General features: G+C 47.4%; 35 non-coding genes across 35 annotated transcripts; all 35 read right to left on the bottom strand.

Annotated features, from left to right (window-relative positions):
* Positions 1 to 905: 905 nt before the first annotated feature.
* On the bottom strand, positions 906 to 1,017 carry TRNAL-CAA (transfer RNA leucine (anticodon CAA)). The gene is made up of 2 exons: positions 980 to 1,017; positions 906 to 951 (listed from the first exon to the last, which is right to left on the bottom strand). It is a non-coding gene; the product is annotated as a tRNA-Leu (tRNA).
* Positions 1,018 to 1,312: 295 nt separating this feature from the next.
* Positions 1,313 to 1,385, bottom strand: TRNAV-AAC (transfer RNA valine (anticodon AAC)). Its single transcript has one exon. It is a non-coding gene; the product is annotated as a tRNA-Val (tRNA).
* A 385-nt stretch (positions 1,386 to 1,770) lies between these two features.
* TRNAP-AGG (transfer RNA proline (anticodon AGG)) lies at positions 1,771 to 1,842 on the bottom strand. The gene has a single exon. It is a non-coding gene; the product is annotated as a tRNA-Pro (tRNA).
* Positions 1,843 to 2,276: 434 nt separating this feature from the next.
* TRNAV-UAC (transfer RNA valine (anticodon UAC)) lies at positions 2,277 to 2,349 on the bottom strand. Its single transcript has one exon. It is a non-coding gene; the product is annotated as a tRNA-Val (tRNA).
* A 384-nt stretch (positions 2,350 to 2,733) lies between these two features.
* On the bottom strand, positions 2,734 to 2,805 carry TRNAP-CGG (transfer RNA proline (anticodon CGG)). Its single transcript has one exon. It is a non-coding gene; the product is annotated as a tRNA-Pro (tRNA).
* Positions 2,806 to 3,745: 940 nt separating this feature from the next.
* TRNAL-CAA (transfer RNA leucine (anticodon CAA)) lies at positions 3,746 to 3,857 on the bottom strand. The gene is made up of 2 exons: positions 3,820 to 3,857; positions 3,746 to 3,791 (listed from the first exon to the last, which is right to left on the bottom strand). It is a non-coding gene; the product is annotated as a tRNA-Leu (tRNA).
* A 295-nt stretch (positions 3,858 to 4,152) lies between these two features.
* On the bottom strand, positions 4,153 to 4,225 carry TRNAV-AAC (transfer RNA valine (anticodon AAC)). The gene has a single exon. It is a non-coding gene; the product is annotated as a tRNA-Val (tRNA).
* Positions 4,226 to 5,116: 891 nt separating this feature from the next.
* TRNAV-UAC (transfer RNA valine (anticodon UAC)) lies at positions 5,117 to 5,189 on the bottom strand. Its single transcript has one exon. It is a non-coding gene; the product is annotated as a tRNA-Val (tRNA).
* A 384-nt stretch (positions 5,190 to 5,573) lies between these two features.
* Positions 5,574 to 5,645, bottom strand: TRNAP-CGG (transfer RNA proline (anticodon CGG)). Its single transcript has one exon. It is a non-coding gene; the product is annotated as a tRNA-Pro (tRNA).
* Positions 5,646 to 6,585: 940 nt separating this feature from the next.
* On the bottom strand, positions 6,586 to 6,697 carry TRNAL-CAA (transfer RNA leucine (anticodon CAA)). The gene is made up of 2 exons: positions 6,660 to 6,697; positions 6,586 to 6,631 (listed from the first exon to the last, which is right to left on the bottom strand). It is a non-coding gene; the product is annotated as a tRNA-Leu (tRNA).
* Positions 6,698 to 6,993: 296 nt separating this feature from the next.
* Positions 6,994 to 7,066, bottom strand: TRNAV-AAC (transfer RNA valine (anticodon AAC)). Its single transcript has one exon. It is a non-coding gene; the product is annotated as a tRNA-Val (tRNA).
* A 385-nt stretch (positions 7,067 to 7,451) lies between these two features.
* On the bottom strand, positions 7,452 to 7,523 carry TRNAP-AGG (transfer RNA proline (anticodon AGG)). Its single transcript has one exon. It is a non-coding gene; the product is annotated as a tRNA-Pro (tRNA).
* A 434-nt stretch (positions 7,524 to 7,957) lies between these two features.
* TRNAV-UAC (transfer RNA valine (anticodon UAC)) lies at positions 7,958 to 8,030 on the bottom strand. Its single transcript has one exon. It is a non-coding gene; the product is annotated as a tRNA-Val (tRNA).
* A 384-nt stretch (positions 8,031 to 8,414) lies between these two features.
* On the bottom strand, positions 8,415 to 8,486 carry TRNAP-UGG (transfer RNA proline (anticodon UGG)). The gene has a single exon. It is a non-coding gene; the product is annotated as a tRNA-Pro (tRNA).
* A 939-nt stretch (positions 8,487 to 9,425) lies between these two features.
* TRNAL-CAA (transfer RNA leucine (anticodon CAA)) lies at positions 9,426 to 9,537 on the bottom strand. The gene is made up of 2 exons: positions 9,500 to 9,537; positions 9,426 to 9,471 (listed from the first exon to the last, which is right to left on the bottom strand). It is a non-coding gene; the product is annotated as a tRNA-Leu (tRNA).
* Positions 9,538 to 9,833: 296 nt separating this feature from the next.
* Positions 9,834 to 9,906, bottom strand: TRNAV-AAC (transfer RNA valine (anticodon AAC)). The gene has a single exon. It is a non-coding gene; the product is annotated as a tRNA-Val (tRNA).
* Positions 9,907 to 10,291: 385 nt separating this feature from the next.
* TRNAP-AGG (transfer RNA proline (anticodon AGG)) lies at positions 10,292 to 10,363 on the bottom strand. Its single transcript has one exon. It is a non-coding gene; the product is annotated as a tRNA-Pro (tRNA).
* A 434-nt stretch (positions 10,364 to 10,797) lies between these two features.
* On the bottom strand, positions 10,798 to 10,870 carry TRNAV-UAC (transfer RNA valine (anticodon UAC)). The gene has a single exon. It is a non-coding gene; the product is annotated as a tRNA-Val (tRNA).
* Positions 10,871 to 11,254: 384 nt separating this feature from the next.
* TRNAP-UGG (transfer RNA proline (anticodon UGG)) lies at positions 11,255 to 11,326 on the bottom strand. The gene has a single exon. It is a non-coding gene; the product is annotated as a tRNA-Pro (tRNA).
* Positions 11,327 to 12,265: 939 nt separating this feature from the next.
* Positions 12,266 to 12,377, bottom strand: TRNAL-CAA (transfer RNA leucine (anticodon CAA)). The gene is made up of 2 exons: positions 12,340 to 12,377; positions 12,266 to 12,311 (listed from the first exon to the last, which is right to left on the bottom strand). It is a non-coding gene; the product is annotated as a tRNA-Leu (tRNA).
* A 295-nt stretch (positions 12,378 to 12,672) lies between these two features.
* TRNAV-AAC (transfer RNA valine (anticodon AAC)) lies at positions 12,673 to 12,745 on the bottom strand. Its single transcript has one exon. It is a non-coding gene; the product is annotated as a tRNA-Val (tRNA).
* A 385-nt stretch (positions 12,746 to 13,130) lies between these two features.
* On the bottom strand, positions 13,131 to 13,202 carry TRNAP-AGG (transfer RNA proline (anticodon AGG)). Its single transcript has one exon. It is a non-coding gene; the product is annotated as a tRNA-Pro (tRNA).
* Positions 13,203 to 13,636: 434 nt separating this feature from the next.
* Positions 13,637 to 13,709, bottom strand: TRNAV-UAC (transfer RNA valine (anticodon UAC)). The gene has a single exon. It is a non-coding gene; the product is annotated as a tRNA-Val (tRNA).
* Positions 13,710 to 14,093: 384 nt separating this feature from the next.
* Positions 14,094 to 14,165, bottom strand: TRNAP-CGG (transfer RNA proline (anticodon CGG)). The gene has a single exon. It is a non-coding gene; the product is annotated as a tRNA-Pro (tRNA).
* Positions 14,166 to 15,094: 929 nt separating this feature from the next.
* Positions 15,095 to 15,206, bottom strand: TRNAL-CAA (transfer RNA leucine (anticodon CAA)). Its single transcript has 2 exons — positions 15,169 to 15,206; positions 15,095 to 15,140 (listed from the first exon to the last, which is right to left on the bottom strand). It is a non-coding gene; the product is annotated as a tRNA-Leu (tRNA).
* A 295-nt stretch (positions 15,207 to 15,501) lies between these two features.
* Positions 15,502 to 15,574, bottom strand: TRNAV-AAC (transfer RNA valine (anticodon AAC)). Its single transcript has one exon. It is a non-coding gene; the product is annotated as a tRNA-Val (tRNA).
* Positions 15,575 to 15,959: 385 nt separating this feature from the next.
* On the bottom strand, positions 15,960 to 16,031 carry TRNAP-AGG (transfer RNA proline (anticodon AGG)). The gene has a single exon. It is a non-coding gene; the product is annotated as a tRNA-Pro (tRNA).
* A 434-nt stretch (positions 16,032 to 16,465) lies between these two features.
* TRNAV-UAC (transfer RNA valine (anticodon UAC)) lies at positions 16,466 to 16,538 on the bottom strand. Its single transcript has one exon. It is a non-coding gene; the product is annotated as a tRNA-Val (tRNA).
* A 384-nt stretch (positions 16,539 to 16,922) lies between these two features.
* TRNAP-UGG (transfer RNA proline (anticodon UGG)) lies at positions 16,923 to 16,994 on the bottom strand. The gene has a single exon. It is a non-coding gene; the product is annotated as a tRNA-Pro (tRNA).
* Positions 16,995 to 17,933: 939 nt separating this feature from the next.
* Positions 17,934 to 18,045, bottom strand: TRNAL-CAA (transfer RNA leucine (anticodon CAA)). The gene is made up of 2 exons: positions 18,008 to 18,045; positions 17,934 to 17,979 (listed from the first exon to the last, which is right to left on the bottom strand). It is a non-coding gene; the product is annotated as a tRNA-Leu (tRNA).
* Positions 18,046 to 18,340: 295 nt separating this feature from the next.
* TRNAV-AAC (transfer RNA valine (anticodon AAC)) lies at positions 18,341 to 18,413 on the bottom strand. The gene has a single exon. It is a non-coding gene; the product is annotated as a tRNA-Val (tRNA).
* Positions 18,414 to 18,798: 385 nt separating this feature from the next.
* Positions 18,799 to 18,870, bottom strand: TRNAP-AGG (transfer RNA proline (anticodon AGG)). Its single transcript has one exon. It is a non-coding gene; the product is annotated as a tRNA-Pro (tRNA).
* A 434-nt stretch (positions 18,871 to 19,304) lies between these two features.
* On the bottom strand, positions 19,305 to 19,377 carry TRNAV-UAC (transfer RNA valine (anticodon UAC)). Its single transcript has one exon. It is a non-coding gene; the product is annotated as a tRNA-Val (tRNA).
* Positions 19,378 to 19,761: 384 nt separating this feature from the next.
* TRNAP-CGG (transfer RNA proline (anticodon CGG)) lies at positions 19,762 to 19,833 on the bottom strand. The gene has a single exon. It is a non-coding gene; the product is annotated as a tRNA-Pro (tRNA).
* Positions 19,834 to 20,773: 940 nt separating this feature from the next.
* Positions 20,774 to 20,885, bottom strand: TRNAL-CAA (transfer RNA leucine (anticodon CAA)). Its single transcript has 2 exons — positions 20,848 to 20,885; positions 20,774 to 20,819 (listed from the first exon to the last, which is right to left on the bottom strand). It is a non-coding gene; the product is annotated as a tRNA-Leu (tRNA).
* Between the last annotated feature and the right edge of the window lie 233 nt (positions 20,886 to 21,118).

Genomic DNA, 21,118 nt, shown 5'->3' with positions numbered 1-21,118 from the left:
AGCGTCTTTCAGAAAAAAGCAGGGCTATTTGGCTAGTCTCCCTCTAAGTGAGCCTCACAACGTCATGTTTTCTCTCAAGTTGTTGTTTTTTCACTCTAGCAAGAAAGGGGGCAGCCAATCTCCTATCAGCCAGTGAGCAGAAAAAAGGCACAGATGAGAACAGCAAGCACTTTCTGGCAATTGTTCTCCTCTGCAAGTCCTGGACCCTTGCCCCATAGACTTCCACACCAGAAGCAATGAAGGGCCCACCATTTCCTGCGCCTGAGAAAGAGGGGTTTGATATTTGGATTCAAACGCGCTCGCTCAGCGCTCGATCAGGCTCGATCAGGCGAGATTTATATGAGTGGCTCACAGGCCTGAAACACTCACCTGGGAGACCCAGAGTGGCTGACTTCTCAGTATAGCCATTGTTGGGCGAGTCACCTCCTTTCCTCCTGCCTCAATCTAGAATTGGCTGCAAATCATAAGAGAGAGTGCAATGCCCGTGTGCAGTGCCTACTCCCAGCTACCTCTCTGTCTTCCTTATGTAAATTAGAATTTGCAAGGGGGGACCAATGGCATTCTGCTCCTCCCACATAACCAGGAAGCCCTGTTGAACATGTCTGCCTGTGTTTTTGCAGGGACAGTGCCTTCTCTGCCCAAAAGGTGGCAGGAGAGCCTCACAACAAATGATGGGATCAACTGCTTAGTTAGAAACCCAGCATGGCAGTTACTGTGATGGAGTGCAAATTTAATGGAAGGTGTGCCTGAGGTGTCATTTCCAGAAATCCATGGAATTGTGATTGAGGGCCCAGCCTGATTGTTGGTGGATTTCTCTTCACATGCTACAGGTTCCTGCAAAGATTGTGGTGTTTGCCGGGAACGCACTGCAAAAAACAGGAAGATTTACGGGTGTAAAAGGGACCTGTCAGAAGTGGGATTTGAACCCATGCCTCCATGAGGAGACCAGAAGGCTCAGCTACACTGAAGATCAAGCTCTCTTGAGTCTGGCGCCTTAGACCACTCGGCCATCCTGACGGCTCATTAGGGGGGCTTAGGTCTAACTCTTCTATCTGCACCTGCCAATGTTTCCACTTACAACCTTCACAGCAATGTCACAGGTGTAAAGGCCCCAACAATACAACATAGCTTAAACAAAATAAAAATAGGCACAAGAACGACCCCCAGATGATGGATGCAGATAACTTTGTTTCGTCTTGCAAAGGTAAAGAAAGTTTCCCACGGCTCACTGTGTTCAAAGACCACCTCTTCTTAAACTTGCATTCAGATAATAAGGTTTTAGAGTGTGCACATAAAAGCAGCCAACGCTCAGTGTTTCTGCCCGGTCTCGAACCGGGGACCTTTCGCGTGTTAGGCGAACGTGATGACCACTACACTACAGAAACGACCTTGCTGCTTGCTACTGTTAAAGCAAAGTTCCTCTCAAGGCTTCATCCTACTTCTATTCTGCTGTATCAGCAGCGGCTCAGAATGTGCAGAACAAGTGTGAAAACCTCAGAGATATCATCCAACATGCTTGCAATTAGACGTATTCAAAATTTACTTGTGCAGGCATCGACAGACAAATATCTGATGCCTAAATGTCTGCGAGTACAGCTTGGGAAAGCATCACCTGGGACACACTGAGACTAAGCAGGTAGGCAGAAAAAGCACGGTGATCCGTTTTTCTTCTGAGGTTAGGAATATGTTGCGCAACAATGCACCGAGTATTACTAGAAATAGTCAGGCATAGTGCATTTTTAGTACGATTTGTATGTTTAGCTCTAAAAAGGGCTCGTCCGGGATTTGAACCCGGGACCTCTCGCACCCTAAGCGAGAATCATACCCCTAGACCAACGAGCCACGCAAGAGTCACCTCTGACACGGCTCCAGGGGTTAGTGGCAGCTAGTCGGTGAATGCTTCACCCAAAGCAAGCAACTGCACATGTTGCTCTCTTCTGCAATATGATTGCTGTCTTTTCCATGGCCGTCATCAAACAAGAAATTAAAAAGCCTCTGTCCTTCAGACAGTTTGTTTTCTCTAAGTGTCTGCTTGCGGTGAGGACAAGAAAAGCATTTCTGCTCTCATTCCTTGCTTTCATGAAGTAGGCCCACCCTTCAGAGCAAAGGGCGAGCAAGCGAATGGCGCAAGCTATCGTCACTTCTCTTTTCGAGCTGTCACTGAGATCCCTGGAGCACACTACGTCAGGTTGGTGAGGGATAGACAGCCTCTATTATCTCAGCTTTCCTATAAAGTCAGCCAGTAAAGGCAAACACTGTTAAAAACAGCAAAACGCTGTTTCTGCCCGGTCTCGAACCAGGGACCTTTCGCGTGTAAGGCGAACGTGATAACCACTACACTACAGAAACAGACACTAACTCAGGAATCTTGTTGGCATGTATTGGGCTGGAATGCACAGACTAAGGGCCAATGTCCTTGAAGCTCAAAGTTGGGCTCTCCTTACCCGGTCTCTATTTCTTTGGAAGACAGGAATGAGGACCACTTTTATTCCAAGAGGCGATTTTGAAACCATATCCTGAAATTACACTAGAAAAACACTATGCATGTAATGTTCCTACCATGCTGGTCTGGCCCAGAAAAGCAGTTGCAAAGAAGTCCTGCACTCCTTTATCCCGCCACAAGTGGAAAATAGCGTGCAGGGTAAGGAACTTTCTCGACATACACAGCGTCTTATAGCATTGAAAAGAAGAAATGCTCCTATATTACAAGCATCCTGAAAATGTCCACAGCATGGGCTCGTCCGGGATTTGAACCCGGGACCTCTCGCACCCGAAGCGAGAATCATACCCCTAGACCAACGAGCCTGAGTGGCCAGGAGACATTTTGAACAATTTCTGAAGCGTCTTTCAGAAAAAAAGCAGGGCTATTTGGCTAGTCTCCCTCTAAGTGAGCCTCAAAACGTCATGTTTTCTCTCAAGTTGTTGTTTTTTCACTCTAGCAAGAAAGGGGGCAGCCAATCTCCTATCAGCCAGTGAGCAGAAAAAAGGCACAGATGAGAACAGCAAGCACTTTCTGGCAATTGTTCTCCTCTGCAAGTCCTGGACCCTTGCCCCATAGACTTCCACACCAGAAGCAATGAAGGGCCCACCATTTCCTGCGCCTGAGAAAGAGGGGTTTGATATTTGGATTCAAACGCGCTCGCTCAGCGCTCGATCAGGCTCAATCAGGCGAGATTTATATGAGTGGCTCACAGGCCTGAAACACTCACCTGGGAGACCCAGAGTGGCTGACTTCTCAGTATAGCCATTGTTGGGCGAGTCACCTCCTTTCCTCCTGCCTCAATCTAGAATTGGCTGCAAATCATAAGAGAGAGTGCAATGCCCGTGTGCAGTGCCTACTCCCAGCTACCTCTCTGTCTTCCTTATGTAAATTAGAATTTGCAAGGGGGGACCAATGGCATTCTGCTCCTCCCACATAACCAGGAAGCCCTGTTGAACATGTCTGCCTGTGTTTTTGCAGGGACAGTGCCTTCTCTGCCCAAAAGGTGGCAGGAGAGCCTCACAACAAATGATGGGATCAACTGCTTAGTTAGAAACCCAGCATGGCAGTTACTGTGATGGAGTGCAAATTTAATGGAAGGTGTGCCTGAGGTGTCATTTCCAGAAATCCATGGAATTGTGATTGAGGGCCCAGCCTGATTGTTGGTGGATTTCTCTTCACATGCTACAGGTTCCTGCAAAGATTGTGGTGTTTGCCGGGAACGCACTGCAAAAAACAGGAAGATTTACGGGTGTAAAAGGGACCTGTCAGAAGTGGGATTTGAACCCACGCCTCCATGAGGAGACCAGAAGGCTCAGCTACACTGAAGATCAAGCTCTCTTGAGTCTGGCGCCTTAGACCACTCGGCCATCCTGACTGCTCATGAGGGGGGCTTAGGTCTAACTCTTCTATCTGCACCTGCCAATGTTTCCACTTACAACCTTCACAGCAATGTCACAGGTGTAAAGGCCCCAACAATACAACATAGCTTAAACAAAATAAAAATAGGCACAAGAACGACCCCCAGATGATGGATGCAGATAACTTTGTTTCGTCTTGCAAAGGTAAAGAAAGTTTCCCACGGCTCACTGTGTTCAAAGACCACCTCTTCTTAAACTTGCATTCAGATAATAAGGTTTTAGAGTGTGCACATAAAAGCAGCCAACGCTCAGTGTTTCTGCCCGGTCTCGAACCGGGGACCTTTCGCGTGTTAGGCGAACGTGATGACCACTACACTACAGAAACGACCTTGCTGCTTGCTACTGTTAAAGCAAAGTTCCTCTCAAGGCTTCACCCTACTTCTATTCTGCTGTATCAGCAGCGGCTCAGAATGTGCAGAACAAGTGTGAAAACCTCAGAGATATCATCCAACATGCTTGCAATTAGACGTATTCAAAATTTACTTGTGCAGGCATCGACAGACAAATATCTGATGCCTAAATGTCTGCGAGTACAGCTTGGGAAAGCATCACCTGGGACACACTGAGACTAAGCAGGTAGGCAGAAAAAGCACGGTGATCCATTTTTCTTCTGAGGTTAGGAATATGTTGCGCAACAATGCACCGAGTATTACTAGAAATAGTCAGGCATAGTGCATTTTTAGTACGATTTGTATGTTTAGCTCTAAAAAGGGCTTGTCTGGGATTTGAACCCGGGACCTCTCGCACCCTAAGCGAGAATCATACCCCTAGACCAACGAGCCACGCAAGAGTCACCTCTGACACGGCTCCAGGGGTTAGTGGCAGCTAGTCAGTGAATGCTTCACCCAAAGCAAGCAACTGCACATGTTGCTCTCTTCTGCAATATGATTGCTGTCTTTTCCATGGCCGTCATCAAACAAGAAATTAAAAAGCCTCTGTCCTTCAGACAGTTTGTTTTCTCTAAGTGTCTGCTTGTGGTGAGGACAAGAAAAGCATTTCTGCTCTCATTCCTTGCTTTCATGAAGTAGGCCCACCCTTCAGAGCAAAGGGCGAGCAAGCGAATGGCGCAAGCTATCGTCACTTCTCTTTTCGAGCTGTCACTGAGATCCCTGGAGCACACTACGTCAGGTTGGTGAGGGATAGACAGCCTCTATTATCTCAGCTTTCCTATAAAGTCAGCCAGTAAAGGCAAACACTGTTAAAAACAGCAAACCGCTGTTTCTGCCCGGTCTCGAACCAGGGACCTTTCGCGTGTAAGGCGAACGTGATAACCACTACACTACAGAAACAGACACTAACTCAGGAATCTTGTTGGCATGTATTGGGCTGGAATGCACAGACTAAGGGCCAATGTCCTTGAAGCTCAAAGTTGGGCTCTCCTTACCCGGTCTCTATTTCTTTGGAAGACAGGAATGAGGACCACTTTTATTCCAAGAGGCGATTTTGAAACCATATCCTGAAATTACACTAGAAAAACACTATGCATGTAATGTTCCTACCATGCTGGTCTGGCCCAGAAAAGCAGTTGCAAAGAAGTCCTGCACTCCTTTATCCCGCCACAAGTGGAAAATAGCGTGCAGGGTAAGGAACTTTCTCGACATACACAGCGTCTTATAGCATTGAAAAGAAGAAATGCTCCTATATTACAAGCATCCTGAAAATGTCCACAGCATGGGCTCGTCCGGGACTTGAACCCGGGACCTCTCGCACCCGAAGCGAGAATCATACCCCTAGACCAACGAGCCTGAGTGGCCAGGAGACATTTTGAACAATTTCTGAAGCGTCTTTCAGAAAAAAAGCAGGGCTATTTGGCTAGTCTCCCTCTAAGTGAGCCTCACAACGTCATGTTTTCTCTCAAGTTGTTGTTTTTTCACTCTAGCAAGAAAGGGGGCAGCCAATCTCCTATCAGCCAGTGAGCAGAAAAAAGGCACAGATGAGAACAGCAAGCACTTTCTGGCAATTGTTCTCCTCTGCAAGTCCTGGACCCTTGCCCCATAGACTTCCACACCAGAAGCAATGAAGGGCCCACCATTTCCTGCGCCTGAGAAAGAGGGGTTTGATATTTGGATTCAAACGCGCTCGCTCAGCGCTCGCTCAGGCTCGATCAGGCGAGATTTATATGAGTGGTTCACAGGCCTGAAACACTCACCTGGGAGACCCAGAGTGGCTGACTTCTCAGTATAGCCATTGTTGGGCGAGTCACCTCCTTTCCTCCTGCCTCAATCTAGAATTGGCTGCAAATCATAAGAGAGAGTGCAATGCCCGTGTGCAGTGCCTACTCCCAGCTACCTCTCTGTCTTCCTTATGTAAATTAGAATTTGCAAGGGGGGACCAATGGCATTCTGCTCCTCCCACATAACCAGGAAGCCCTGTTGAACATGTCTGCCTGTGTTTTTGCAGGGACAGTGCCTTCTCTGCCCAAAAGGTGGCAGGAGAGCCTCACAACAAATGATGGGATCAACTGCTCAGTTAGAAACCCAGCATGGCAGTTACTGTGATGGAGTGCAAATTTAATGGAAGGTGTGCCTGAGGTGTCATTTCCAGAAATCCATGGAATTGTGATTAAGGGCCCAGCCTGATTGTTGGTGGATTTCTCTTCACATGCTACAGGTTCCTGCAAAGATTGTGGTGTTTGCCGGGAACGCACTGCAAAAAACAGGAAGATATACGGGTGTAAAAGGGACCTGTCAGAAGTGGGATTTGAACCCACGCCTCCATGAGGAGACCAGAAGGCTCAGCTACACTGAAGATCAAGCTCTCTTGAGTCTGGCGCCTTAGACCACTCGGCCATCCCGACGGCTCATGAGGGGGGGCTTAGGTCTAACTCTTCTATCTGCACCTGCCAATGTTTCCACTTACAACCTTCACAGCAATGTCACAGGTGTAAAGGCCCCAACAATACAACATAGCTTAAACAAAATAAAAATAGGCACAAGAACGACCCCCAGATGATGGATGCAGATAACTTTGTTTCGTCTTGCAAAGGTAAAGAAAGTTTCCCACGGCTCACTGTGTTCAAAGACCACCTCTTCTTAAACTTGCATTCAGATAATAAGGTTTTAGAGTGTGCACATAAAAGCAGCCAATGCTCAGTGTTTCTGCCCGGTCTCGAACCGGGGACCTTTCGCGTGTTAGGCGAACGTGATGACCACTACACTACAGAAACGACCTTGCTGCTTGCTACTGTTAAAGCAAAGTTCCTCTCAAGGCTTCACCCTACTTCTATTCTGCTGTATCAGCAGCGGCTCAGAATGTGCAGAACAAGTGTGAAAACCTCAGAGATATCATCCAACATGCTTGCAATTAGACGTATTCAAAATTTACTTGTGCAGGCATCGACAGACAAATATCTGATGCCTAAATGTCTGCGAGTACAGCTTGGGAAAGCATCACCTGGGACACACTGAGACTAAGCAGGTAGGCAGAAAAAGCACGGTGATCCATTTTTCTTCTGAGGTTAGGAATATGTTGCGCAACAATGCACCGAGTATTACTAGAAATAGTCAGGCATAGTGCATTTTTAGTACGATTTGTATGTTTAGCTCTAAAAAGGGCTCGTCCGGGATTTGAACCCGGGACCTCTCGCACCCTAAGCGAGAATCATACCCCTAGACCAACGAGCCACGCAAGAGTCACCTCTGACACGGCTCCAGGTGTTAGTGGCAGCTAGTCAGTGAATGCTTCACCCAAAGCAAGCAACTGCACATGTTGCTCTCTTCTGCAATATGATTGCTGTCTTTTCCATGGCCGTCATCAAACAAGAAATTAAAAAGCCTCTGTCCTTCAGACAGTTTGTTTTCTCTAAGTGTCTGCTTGTGGTGAGGACAAGAAAAGCATTTCTGCTCTCATTCCTTGCTTTCATGAAGTAGGCCCACCCTTCAGAGCAAAGGGCGAGCAAGCGAATGGCGCAAGCTATCGTCACTTCTCTTTTCGAGCTGTCACTGAGATCCCTGGAGCACACTACGTCAGGTTGGTGAGGGATAGACAGCCTCTATTATCTCAGCTTTCCTATAAAGTCAGCCAGTAAAGGCAAACACTGTTAAAAACAGCAAACCGCTGTTTCTGCCCGGTCTCGAACCAGGGACCTTTCGCGTGTAAGGCGAACGTGATAACCACTACACTACAGAAACAGACACTAACTCAGGAATCTTGTTGGCATGTATTGGGCTGGAATGCACAGACTAAGGGCCAATGTCCTTGAAGCTCAAAGTTGGGCTCTCCTTACCCGGTCTCTATTTCTTTGGAAGACAGGAATGAGGACCACTTTTATTCCAAGAGGCGATTTTGAAATCATATCCTGAAATTACACTAGAAAAACACTATGCATGTAATGTTCCTACCATGCTGGTCTGGCCCAGAAAAGCAGTTGCAAAGAAGTCCTGCACTCCTTTATCCCGCCACAAGTGGAAAATAGCGTGCAGGGTAAGGAACTTTCTCGACATACACAGCGTCTTATAGCATTGAAAAGAATAAATGCTCCTATATTACAAGCATCCTGAAAATGTCCACAGCATGGGCTCGTCCGGGATTTGAACCCGGGACCTCTCGCACCCAAAGCCAGAATCATACCCCTAGACCAACGAGCCTGAGTGGCCAGGAGACATTTTGAACAATTTCTGAAGCGTCTTTCAGAAAAAAGGAGGGCTATTTGGCTAGTCTCCCTCTAAGTGAGCCTCACAACGTCATGTTTTCTCTCAAGTTGTTGTTTTTTCACTCTAGCAAGAAAGGGGGCAGCCAATCTCCTATCAGCCAGTGAGCAGAAAAAAGGCACAGATGAGAACAGCAAGCACTTTCTGGCAATTGTTCTCCTCTGCAAGTCCTGGACCCTTGCCCCATAGACTTCCACACCAGAAGCAATGAAGGGCCCACCATTTCCTGCGCCTGAGAAAGAGGGGTTTGATATTTGGATTCAAACGCGCTCGCTCAGCGCTCGATCAGGCTCGATCAGGCGAGATTTATATGAGTGGCTCACAGGCCTGAAACACTCACCTGGGAGACCCAGAGTGGCTGACTTCTCAGTATAGCCATTGTTGGGCGAGTCACCTCCTTTCCTCCTGCCTCAATCTAGAATTGGCTGCAAATCATAAGAGAGAGTGCAATGCCCGTGTGCAGTGCCTACTCCCAGCTACCTCTCTGTCTTCCTTATGTAAATTAGAATTTGCAAGGGGGGACCAATGGCATTCTGCTCCTCCCACATAACCAGGAAGCCCTGTTGAACATGTCTGCCTGTGTTTTTGCAGGGACAGTGCCTTCTCTGCCCAAAAGGTGGCAGGAGAGCCTCACAACAAATGATGGGATCAACTGCTCAGTTAGAAACCCAGCATGGCAGTTACTGTGATGGAGTGCAAATTTAATGGAAGGTGTGCCTGAGGTGTCATTTCCAGAAATCCATGGAATTGTGATTAAGGGCCCAGCCTGATTGTTGGTGGATTTCTCTTCACATGCTACAGGTTCCTGCAAAGATTGTGGTGTTTGCCGGGAACGCACTGCAAAAAACAGGAAGATATACGGGTGTAAAAGGGACCTGTCAGAAGTGGGATTTGAACCCACGCCTCCATGAGGAGACCAGAAGGCTCAGCTACACTGAAGATCAAGCTCTCTTGAGTCTGGCGCCTTAGACCACTCGGCCATCCTGACGGCTCATGAGGGGGGGCTTAGGTCTAACTCTTCTATCTGCACCTGCCAATGTTTCCACTTACAACCTTCACAGCAATGTCACAGGTGTAAAGGCCCCAACAATACAACATAGCTTAAACAAAATAAAAATAGGCACAAGAACGACCCCCAGATGATGGATGCAGATAACTTTGTTTCGTCTTGCAAAGGTAAAGAAAGTTTCCCACGGCTCACTGTGTTCAAAGACCACCTCTTCTTAAACTTGCATTCAGATAATAAGGTTTTAGAGTGTGCACATAAAAGCAGCCAATGCTCAGTGTTTCTGCCCGGTCTCGAACCGGGGACCTTTCGCGTGTTAGGCGAACGTGATGACCACTACACTACAGAAACGACCTTGCTGCTTGCTACTGTTAAAGCAAAGTTCCTCTCAAGGCTTCACCCTACTTCTATTCTGCTGTATCAGCAGCGGCTCAGAATGTGCAGAACAAGTGTGAAAACCTCAGAGATATCATCCAACATGCTTGCAATTAGACGTATTCAAAATTTACTTGTGCAGGCATCGACAGACAAATATCTGATGCCTAAATGTCTGCGAGTACAGCTTGGGAAAGCATCACCTGGGACACACTGAGACTAAGCAGGTAGGCAGAAAAAGCACGGTGATCCATTTTTCTTCTGAGGTTAGGAATATGTTGCGCAACAATGCACCGAGTATTACTAGAAATAGTCAGGCATAGTGCATTTTTAGTACGATTTGTATGTTTAGCTCTAAAAAGGGCTCGTCCGGGATTTGAACCCGGGACCTCTCGCACCCTAAGCGAGAATCATACCCCTAGACCAACGAGCCACGCAAGAGTCACCTCTGACACGGCTCCAGGTGTTAGTGGCAGCTAGTCAGTGAATGCTTCACCCAAAGCAAGCAACTGCACATGTTGCTCTCTTCTGCAATATGATTGCTGTCTTTTCCATGGCCGTCATCAAACAAGAAATTAAAAAGCCTCTGTCCTTCAGACAGTTTGTTTTCTCTAAGTGTCTGCTTGTGGTGAGGACAAGAAAAGCATTTCTGCTCTCATTCCTTGCTTTCATGAAGTAGGCCCACCCTTCAGAGCAAAGGGCGAGCAAGCGAATGGCGCAAGCTATCGTCACTTCTCTTTTCGAGCTGTCACTGAGATCCCTGGAGCACACTACGTCAGGTTGGTGAGGGATAGACAGCCTCTATTATCTCAGCTTTCCTATAAAGTCAGCCAGTAAAGGCAAACACTGTTAAAAACAGCAAACCGCTGTTTCTGCCCGGTCTCGAACCAGGGACCTTTCGCGTGTAAGGCGAACATGATAACCACTACACTACAGAAACAGACACTAACTCAGGAATCTTGTTGGCATGTATTGGGCTGGAATGCACAGACTAAGGGCCAATGTCCTTGAAGCTCAAAGTTGGGCTCTCCTTACCCGGTCTCTATTTCTTTGGAAGACAGGAATGAGGACCACTTTTATTCCAAGAGGCGATTTTGAAATCATATCCTGAAATTACACTAGAAAAACACTATGCATGTAATGTTCCTACCATGCTGGTCTGGCCCAGAAAAGCAGTTGCAAAGAAGTCCTGCACTCCTTTATCCCGCCACAAGTGGAAAATAGCGTGCAGGGTAAGGAACTTTCTCGACATACACAGCGTCTTATAGCATTGAAAAGAATAAATGCTCCTATATTACAAGCATCCTGAAAATGTCCACAGCATGGGCTCGTCCGGGATTTGAACCCGGGACCTCTCGCACCCAAAGCCAGAATCATACCCCTAGACCAACGAGCCTGAGTGGCCAGGAGACATTTTGAACAATTTCTGAAGCGTCTTTCAGAAAAAAGCAGGGCTATTTGGCTAGTCTCCCTCTAAGTGAGCCTCACAACGTCATGTTTTCTCTCAAGTTGTTGTTTTTTCACTCTAGCAAGAAAGGGGGCAGCCAATCTCCTATCAGCCAGTGAGCAGAAAAAAGGCACAGATGAGAACAGCAAGCACTTTCTGGCAATTGTTCTCCTCTGCAAGTCCTGGACCCTTGCCCCATAGACTTCCACACCAGAAGCAATGAAGGGCCCACCATTTCCTGCGCCTGAGAAAGAGGGGTTTGATATTTGGATTCAAACGCGCTCGCTCAGCGCTCGATCAGGCTCGATCAGGCGAGATTTATATGAGTGGCTCACAGGCCTGAAACACTCACCTGGGAGACCCAGAGTGGCTGACTTCTCAGTATAGCCATTGTTGGGCGAGTCACCTCCTTTCCTCCTGCCTCAATCTAGAATTGGCTGCAAATCATAAGAGAGAGTGCAATGCCCGTGTGCAGTGCCTACTCCCAGCTACCTCTCTGTCTTCCTTATGTAAATTAGAATTTGCAAGGGGGGACCAATGGCATTCTGCTCCTCCCACATAACCAGGAAGCCCTGTTGAACATGTCTGCCTGTGTTTTTGCAGGGACAGTGCCTTCTCTGCCCAAAAGGTGGCAGGAGAGCCTCACAACAAATGATGGGATCAACTGCTTAGTTAGAAACCCAGCATGGCAGTTACTGTGATGGAGTGCAAATTTAATGGAAGGTGTGCCTGAGGTGTCATTTCCAGAAATCCATGGAATTGTGATTGAGGGCCCAGCCTGATTGTTGGTGGATTTCTCTTCACATGCTACAGGTTCCTGCAAAGATTGTGGTGTTTGCCGGGAACGCACTGCAAAAAACAGGAAGATTTACGGGTGTAAAAGGGACCTGTCAGAAGTGGGATTTGAACCCACGCCTCCATGAGGAGACCAGAAGGCTCAGCTACACTGAAGATCAAGCTCTCTTGAGTCTGGCGCCTTAGACCACTCGGCCATCCTGACGGCTCATTAGGGGGGCTTAGGTCTAACTCTTCTATCTGCACCTGCCAATGTTTCCACTTACAACCTTCACAGCAATGTCACAGGTGTAAAGGCCCCAACAATACAACATAGCTTAAACAAAATAAAAATAGGCACAAGAACGACCCCCAGATGATGGATGCAGATAACTTTGTTTCGTCTTGCAAAGGTAAAGAAAGTTTCCCACGGCTCACTGTGTTCAAAGACCACCTCTTCTTAAACTTGCATTCAGATAATAAGGTTTTAGAGTGTGCACATAAAAGCAGCCAACGCTCAGTGTTTCTGCCCGGTCTCGAACCGGGGACCTTTCGCGTGTTAGGCGAACGTGATGACCACTACACTACAGAAACGACCTTGCTGCTTGCTACTGTTAAAGCAAAGTTCCTCTCAAGGCTTCATCCTACTTCTATTCTGCTGTATCAGCAGCGGCTCAGAATGTGCAGAACAAGTGTGAAAACCTCAGAGATATCATCCAACATGCTTGCAATTAGACGTATTCAAAATTTACTTGTGCAGGCATCGACAGACAAATATCTGATGCCTAAATGTCTGCGAGTACAGCTTGGGAAAGCATCACCTGGGACACACTGAGACTAAGCAGGTAGGCAGAAAAAGCACGGTGATCCGTTTTTCTTCTGAGGTTAGGAATATGTTGCGCAACAATGCACCGAGTATTACTAGAAATAGTCAGGCATAGTGCATTTTTAGTACGATTTGTATGTTTAGCTCTAAAAAGGGCTCGTCCGGGATTTGAACCCGGGACCTCTCGCACCCTAAACGAGAATCATACCCCTAGACCAACGAGCCACGCAAGAGTCACCTCTGACACGGCTCCAGGGGTTAGTGGCAGCTAGTCGGTGAATGCTTCACCCAAAGCAAGCAACTGCACATGTTGCTCTCTTCTGCAATATGATTGCTGTCTTTTCCATGGCCGTCATCAAACAAGAAATTAAAAAGCCTCTGTCCTTCAGACAGTTTGTTTTCTCTAAGTGTCTGCTTGCGGTGAGGACAAGAAAAGCATTTCTGCTCTCATTCCTTGCTTTCATGAAGTAGGCCCACCCTTCAGAGCAAAGGGCGAGCAAGCGAATGGCGCAAGCTATCGTCACTTCTCTTTTCGAGCTGTCACTGAGATCCCTGGAGCACACTACGTCAGGTTGGTGAGGGATAGACAGCCTCTATTATCTCAGCTTTCCTATAAAGTCAGCCAGTAAAGGCAAACACTGTTAAAAACAGCAAAACGCTGTTTCTGCCCGGTCTCGAACCAGGGACCTTTCGCGTGTAAGGCGAACGTGATAACCACTACACTACAGAAACAGACACTAACTCAGGAATCTTGTTGGCATGTATTGGGCTGGAATGCACAGACTAAGGGCCAATGTCCTTGAAGCTCAAAGTTGGGCTCTCCTTACCCGGTCTCTATTTCTTTGGAAGACAGGAATGAGGACCACTTTTATTCCAAGAGGCGATTTTGAAACCATATCCTGAAATTACACTAGAAAAACACTATGCATGTAATGTTCCTACCATGCTGGTCTGGCCCAGAAAAGCAGTTGCAAAGAAGTCCTGCACTCCTTTATCCCGCCACAAGTGGAAAATAGCGTGCAGGGTAAGGAACTTTCTCGACATACACAGCGTCTTATAGCATTGAAAAGAAGAAATGCTCCTATATTACAAGCATCCTGAAAATGTCCACAGCATGGGCTCGTCCGGGATTTGAACCCGGGACCTCTCGCACCCGAAGCGAGAATCATACCCCTAGACCAACGAGCCTGAGTGGCCAGGAGACATTTTGAACAATTTCTGAAGCGTCTTTCAGAAAAAAAGCAGGGCTATTTGGCTAGTCTCCCTCTAAGTGAGCCTCAAAACGTCATGTTTTCTCTCAAGTTGTTGTTTTTTCACTCTAGCAAGAAAGGGGGCAGCCAATCTCCTATCAGCCAGTGAGCAGAAAAAAGGCACAGATGAGAACAGCAAGCACTTTCTGGCAATTGTTCTCCTCTGCAAGTCCTGGACCCTTGCCCCATAGACTTCCACACCAGAAGCAATGAAGGGCCCACCATTTCCTGCGCCTGAGAAAGAGGGGTTTGATATTTGGATTCAAACGCGCTCGATCAGGCTCAATCAGGCGAGATTTATATGAGTGGCTCACAGGCCTGAAACACTCACCTGGGAGACCCAGAGTGGCTGACTTCTCAGTATAGCCATTGTTGGGCGAGTCACCTCCTTTCCTCCTGCCTCAATCTAGAATTGGCTGCAAATCATAAGAGAGAGTGCAATGCCCGTGTGCAGTGCCTACTCCCAGCTACCTCTCTGTCTTCCTTATGTAAATTAGAATTTGCAAGGGGGGACCAATGGCATTCTGCTCCTCCCACATAACCAGGAAGCCCTGTTGAACATGTCTGCCTGTGTTTTTGCAGGGACAGTGCCTTCTCTGCCCAAAAGGTGGCAGGAGAGCCTCACAACAAATGATGGGATCAACTGCTTAGTTAGAAACCCAGCATGGCAGTTACTGTGATGGAGTGCAAATTTAATGGAAGGTGTGCCTGAGGTGTCATTTCCAGAAATCCATGGAATTGTGATTGAGGGCCCAGCCTGATTGTTGGTGGATTTCTCTTCACATGCTACAGGTTCCTGCAAAGATTGTGGTGTTTGCCGGGAACGCACTGCAAAAAACAGGAAGATTTACGGGTGTAAAAGGGACCTGTCAGAAGTGGGATTTGAACCCACGCCTCCATGAGGAGACCAGAAGGCTCAGCTACACTGAAGATCAAGCTCTCTTGAGTCTGGCGCCTTAGACCACTCGGCCATCCTGACGGCTCATGAGGGGGGCTTAGGTCTAACTCTTCTATCTGCACCTGCCAATGTTTCCACTTACAACCTTCACAGCAATGTCACAGGTGTAAAGGCCCCAACAATACAACATAGCTTAAACAAAATAAAAATAGGCACAAGAACGACCCCCAGATGATGGATGCAGATAACTTTGTTTCGTCTTGCAAAGGTAAAGAAAGTTTCCCACGGCTCACTGTGTTCAAAGACCACCTCTTCTTAAACTTGCATTCAGATAATAAGGTTTTAGAGTGTGCACATAAAAGCAGCCAATGCTCAGTGTTTCTGCCCGGTCTCGAACCGGGGACCTTTCGCGTGTTAGGCGAACGTGATGACCACTACACTACAGAAACGACCTTGCTGCTTGCTACTGTTAAAGCAAAGTTCCTCTCAAGGCTTCACCCTACTTCTATTCTGCTGTATCAGCAGCGGCTCAGAATGTGCAGAACAAGTGTGAAAACCTCAGAGATATCATCCAACATGCTTGCAATTAGACGTATTCAAAATTTACTTGTGCAGGCATCGACAGACAAATATCTGATGCCTAAATGTCTGCGAGTACAGCTTGGGAAAGCATCACCTGGGACACACTGAGACTAAGCAGGTAGGCAGAAAAAGCACGGTGATCCATTTTTCTTCTGAGGTTAGGAATATGTTGCGCAACAATGCACCGAGTATTACTAGAAATAGTCAGGCATAGTGCATTTTTAGTACGATTTGTATGTTTAGCTCTAAAAAGGGCTCGTCCGGGATTTGAACCCGGGACCTCTCGCACCCTAAGCGAGAATCATACCCCTAGACCAACGAGCCACGCAAGAGTCACCTCTGACACGGCTCCAGGTGTTAGTGGCAGCTAGTCAGTGAATGCTTCACCCAAAGCAAGCAACTGCACATGTTGCTCTCTTCTGCAATATGATTGCTGTCTTTTCCATGGCCGTCATCAAACAAGAAATTAAAAAGCCTCTGTCCTTCAGACAGTTTGTTTTCTCTAAGTGTCTGCTTGTGGTGAGGACAAGAAAAGCATTTCTGCTCTCATTCCTTGCTTTCATGAAGTAGGCCCACCCTTCAGAGCAAAGGGCGAGCAAGCGAATGGCGCAAGCTATCGTCACTTCTCTTTTCGAGCTGTCACTGAGATCCCTGGAGCACACTACGTCAGGTTGGTGAGGGATAGACAGCCTCTATTATCTCAGCTTTCCTATAAAGTCAGCCAGTAAAGGCAAACACTGTTAAAAACAGCAAACCGCTGTTTCTGCCCGGTCTCGAACCAGGGACCTTTCGCGTGTAAGGCGAACGTGATAACCACTACACTACAGAAACAGACACTAACTCAGGAATCTTGTTGGCATGTATTGGGCTGGAATGCACAGACTAAGGGCCAATGTCCTTGAAGCTCAAAGTTGGGCTCTCCTTACCCGGTCTCTATTTCTTTGGAAGACAGGAATGAGGACCACTTTTATTCCAAGAGGCGATTTTGAAATCATATCCTGAAATTACACTAGAAAAACACTATGCATGTAATGTTCCTACCATGCTGGTCTGGCCCAGAAAAGCAGTTGCAAAGAAGTCCTGCACTCCTTTATCCCGCCACAAGTGGAAAATAGCGTGCAGGGTAAGGAACTTTCTCGACATACACAGCGTCTTATAGCATTGAAAAGAATAAATGCTCCTATATTACAAGCATCCTGAAAATGTCCACAGCATGGGCTCGTCCGGGATTTGAACCCGGGACCTCTCGCACCCAAAGCCAGAATCATACCCCTAGACCAACGAGCCTGAGTGGCCAGGAGACATTTTGAACAATTTCTGAAGCGTCTTTCAGAAAAAAGCAGGGCTATTTGGCTAGTCTCCCTCTAAGTGAGCCTCACAACGTCATGTTTTCTCTCAAGTTGTTGTTTTTTCACTCTAGCAAGAAAGGGGGCAGCCAATCTCCTATCAGCCAGTGAGCAGAAAAAAGGCACAGATGAGAACAGCAAGCACTTTCTGGCAATTGTTCTCCTCTGCAAGTCCTGGACCCTTGCCCCATAGACTTCCACACCAGAAGCAATGAAGGGCCCACCATTTCCTGCGCCTGAGAAAGAGGGGTTTGATATTTGGATTCAAACGCGCTCGCTCAGCGCTCGATCAGGCTCGATCAGGCGAGATTTATATGAGTGGCTCACAGGCCTGAAACACTCACCTGGGAGACCCAGAGTGGCTGACTTCTCAGTATAGCCATTGTTGGGCGAGTCACCTCCTTTCCTCCTGCCTCAATCTAGAATTGGCTGCAAATCATAAGAGAGAGTGCAATGCCCGTGTGCAGTGCCTACTCCCAGCTACCTCTCTGTCTTCCTTATGTAAATTAGAATTTGCAAGGGGGGACCAATGGCATTCTGCTCCTCCCACATAACCAGGAAGCCCTGTTGAACATGTCTGCCTGTGTTTTTGCAGGGACAGTGCCTTCTCTGCCCAAAAGGTGGCAGGAGAGCCTCACAACAAATGATGGGATCAACTGCTTAGTTAGAAACCCAGCATGGCAGTTACTGTGATGGAGTGCAAATTTAATGGAAGGTGTGCCTGAGGTGTCATTTCCAGAAATCCATGGAATTGTGATTGAGGGCCCAGCCTGATTGTTGGTGGATTTCTCTTCACATGCTACAGGTTCCTGCAAAGATTGTGGTGTTTGCCGGGAACGCACTGCAAAAAACAGGAAGATTTACGGGTGTAAAAGGGACCTGTCAGAAGTGGGATTTGAACCCATGCCTCCATGAGGAGACCAGAAGGCTCAGCTACACTGAAGATCAAGCTCTCTTGAGTCTGGCGCCTTAGACCACTCGGCCATCCTGACGGCTCATTAGGGGGGCTTAGGTCTAACTCTTCTATCTGCACCTGCCAATGTTTCCACTTACAACCTTCACAGCAATGTCACAGGTGTAAAGGCCCCAACAATACAACATAGCTTAAACAAAATAAAAATAGGCACAAGAACGACCCCCAGATGATGGATGCAGATAACTTTGTTTCGTCTTGCAAAGGTAAAGAAAGTTTCCCACGGCTCACTGTGTTCAAAGACCACCTCTTCTTAAACTTGCATTCAGATAATAAGGTTTTAGAGTGTGCACATAAAAGCAGCCAACGCTCAGTGTTTCTGCCCGGTCTCGAACCGGGGACCTTTCGCGTGTTAGGCGAACGTGATGACCACTACACTACAGAAACGACCTTGCTGCTTGCTACTGTTAAAGCAAAGTTCCTCTCAAGGCTTCATCCTACTTCTATTCTGCTGTATCAGCAGCGGCTCAGAATGTGCAGAACAAGTGTGAAAACCTCAGAGATATCATCCAACATGCTTGCAATTAGACGTATTCAAAATTTACTTGTGCAGGCATCGACAGACAAATATCTGATGCCTAAATGTCTGCGAGTACAGCTTGGGAAAGCATCACCTGGGACACACTGAGACTAAGCAGGTAGGCAGAAAAAGCACGGTGATCCGTTTTTCTTCTGAGGTTAGGAATATGTTGCGCAACAATGCACCGAGTATTACTAGAAATAGTCAGGCATAGTGCATTTTTAGTACGATTTGTATGTTTAGCTCTAAAAAGGGCTCGTCCGGGATTTGAACCCGGGACCTCTCGCACCCTAAGCGAGAATCATACCCCTAGACCAACGAGCCACGCAAGAGTCACCTCTGACACGGCTCCAGGGGTTAGTGGCAGCTAGTCGGTGAATGCTTCACCCAAAGCAAGCAACTGCACATGTTGCTCTCTTCTGCAATATGATTGCTGTCTTTTCCATGGCCGTCATCAAACAAGAAATTAAAAAGCCTCTGTCCTTCAGACAGTTTGTTTTCTCTAAGTGTCTGCTTGCGGTGAGGACAAGAAAAGCATTTCTGCTCTCATTCCTTGCTTTCATGAAGTAGGCCCACCCTTCAGAGCAAAGGGCGAGCAAGCGAATGGCGCAAGCTATCGTCACTTCTCTTTTCGAGCTGTCACTGAGATCCCTGGAGCACACTACGTCAGGTTGGTGAGGGATAGACAGCCTCTATTATCTCAGCTTTCCTATAAAGTCAGCCAGTAAAGGCAAACACTGTTAAAAACAGCAAAACGCTGTTTCTGCCCGGTCTCGAACCAGGGACCTTTCGCGTGTAAGGCGAACGTGATAACCACTACACTACAGAAACAGACACTAACTCAGGAATCTTGTTGGCATGTATTGGGCTGGAATGCACAGACTAAGGGCCAATGTCCTTGAAGCTCAAAGTTGGGCTCTCCTTACCCGGTCTCTATTTCTTTGGAAGACAGGAATGAGGACCACTTTTATTCCAAGAGGCGATTTTGAAACCATATCCTGAAATTACACTAGAAAAACACTATGCATGTAATGTTCCTACCATGCTGGTCTGGCCCAGAAAAGCAGTTGCAAAGAAGTCCTGCACTCCTTTATCCCGCCACAAGTGGAAAATAGCGTGCAGGGTAAGGAACTTTCTCGACATACACAGCGTCTTATAGCATTGAAAAGAAGAAATGCTCCTATATTACAAGCATCCTGAAAATGTCCACAGCATGGGCTCGTCCGGGATTTGAACCCGGGACCTCTCGCACCCGAAGCGAGAATCATACCCCTAGACCAACGAGCCTGAGTGGCCAGGAGACATTTTGAACAATTTCTGAAGCGTCTTTCAGAAAAAAAGCAGGGCTATTTGGCTAGTCTCCCTCTAAGTGAGCCTCAAAACGTCATGTTTTCTCTCAAGTTGTTGTTTTTTCACTCTAGCAAGAAAGGGGGCAGCCAATCTCCTATCAGCCAGTGAGCAGAAAAAAGGCACAGATGAGAACAGCAAGCACTTTCTGGCAATTGTTCTCCTCTGCAAGTCCTGGACCCTTGCCCCATAGACTTCCACACCAGAAGCAATGAAGGGCCCACCATTTCCTGCGCCTGAGAAAGAGGGGTTTGATATTTGGATTCAAACGCGCTCGCTCAGCGCTCGATCAGGCTCAATCAGGCGAGATTTATATGAGTGGCTCACAGGCCTGAAACACTCACCTGGGAGACCCAGAGTGGCTGACTTCTCAGTATAGCCATTGTTGGGCGAGTCACCTCCTTTCCTCCTGCCTCAATCTAGAATTGGCTGCAAATCATAAGAGAGAGTGCAATGCCCGTGTGCAGTGCCTACTCCCAGCTACCTCTCTGTCTTCCTTATGTAAATTAGAATTTGCAAGGGGGGACCAATGGCATTCTGCTCCTCCCACATAACCAGGAAGCCCTGTTGAACATGTCTGCCTGTGTTTTTGCAGGGACAGTGCCTTCTCTGCCCAAAAGGTGGCAGGAGAGCCTCACAACAAATGATGGGATCAACTGCTTAGTTAGAAACCCAGCATGGCAGTTACTGTGATGGAGTGCAAATTTAATGGAAGGTGTGCCTGAGGTGTCATTTCCAGAAATCCATGGAATTGTGATTGAGGGCCCAGCCTGATTGTTGGTGGATTTCTCTTCACATGCTACAGGTTCCTGCAAAGATTGTGGTGTTTGCCGGGAACGCACTGCAAAAAACAGGAAGATTTACGGGTGTAAAAGGGACCTGTCAGAAGTGGGATTTGAACCCACGCCTCCATGAGGAGACCAGAAGGCTCAGCTACACTGAAGATCAAGCTCTCTTGAGTCTGGCGCCTTAGACCACTCGGCCATCCTGACTGCTCATGAGGGGGGCTTAGGTCTAACTCTTCTATCTGCACCTGCCAATGTTTCCACTTACAACCTTCACAGCAATGTCACAGGTGTAAAGGCCCCAACAATACAACATAGCTTAAACAAAATAAAAATAGGCACAAGAACGACCCCCAGATGATGGATGCAGATAACTTTGTTTCGTCTTGCAAAGGTAAAGAAAGTTTCCCACGGCTCACTGTGTTCAAAGACCACCTCTT

The sequence above is a fragment of the Lissotriton helveticus genome, chromosome 10, assembly GCF_964261635.1.
Source record: "Lissotriton helveticus chromosome 10, aLisHel1.1, whole genome shotgun sequence".
NCBI classification, from domain to species: domain Eukaryota; kingdom Metazoa; phylum Chordata; class Amphibia; order Caudata; family Salamandridae; genus Lissotriton; species Lissotriton helveticus.
The sequence above is the reverse complement of the archived record's forward strand: the minus strand, read 5'-3'. Positions and strand labels throughout refer to the sequence as shown.